Genomic DNA, 526 nt, shown 5'->3' on the forward strand with positions numbered 1-526 from the left:
TTTTCTTGCCATTTTCCAGTTGGTGTAATAAAAGGTATCATTTTGGAACCATGAGTTCTAGTTTTTTGTATGTCTTTTTGTCTCAGACCAATACGGCTACCAAGTACACCCCTGAGAGAAATCACTAATTGTTCAGCTGAAAGCAATTAAAATGTTTTCTTCCATTCATAGTCAGTTATAAACACAAAGCAAATAAAATTATAGGAACAGACTTTGGTGTGTGACCACATTACATACGCATCCACACTGTGATCCGTGCATGTGTGCACCACGCACACACGCACACTTTGATGGGCGCATGCGTGCGTGTGTAACCAACACACATGCACTTTGATGGGTGCATGCACGTGTGCCCCACGCTGGTGTGTCTGTACATGCGTGCATTACACGTACACACACACATCCCTATTTGGTAGCCACATACAGACACTTTGGCGTGTGCGCATGTTATGTATGCAAACACTCGCACTTTGATGTACCCACTCCCCGGATTTGTGTACCTGCACAGGAAGGCGTACCCCCCACC

The 526-nt window shown here is 45.1% G+C and overlaps 1 protein-coding gene across 1 annotated transcript in view; it reads right to left on the reverse strand.

The window, feature by feature from the left end:
- Window positions 1-526, reverse strand: part of NBAS (neuroblastoma amplified sequence) — a 457,208-nt gene that overhangs the window by 451,412 nt on the left and 5,270 nt on the right. The window lies entirely within an intron of this gene.

Source organism: Gavialis gangeticus, unplaced genomic scaffold (assembly GCF_001723915.1).
Source record: "Gavialis gangeticus isolate Ggan-Ray unplaced genomic scaffold, GavGan_comp1, whole genome shotgun sequence".
Lineage (NCBI taxonomy): Eukaryota > Metazoa > Chordata > Crocodylia > Gavialidae > Gavialis > Gavialis gangeticus.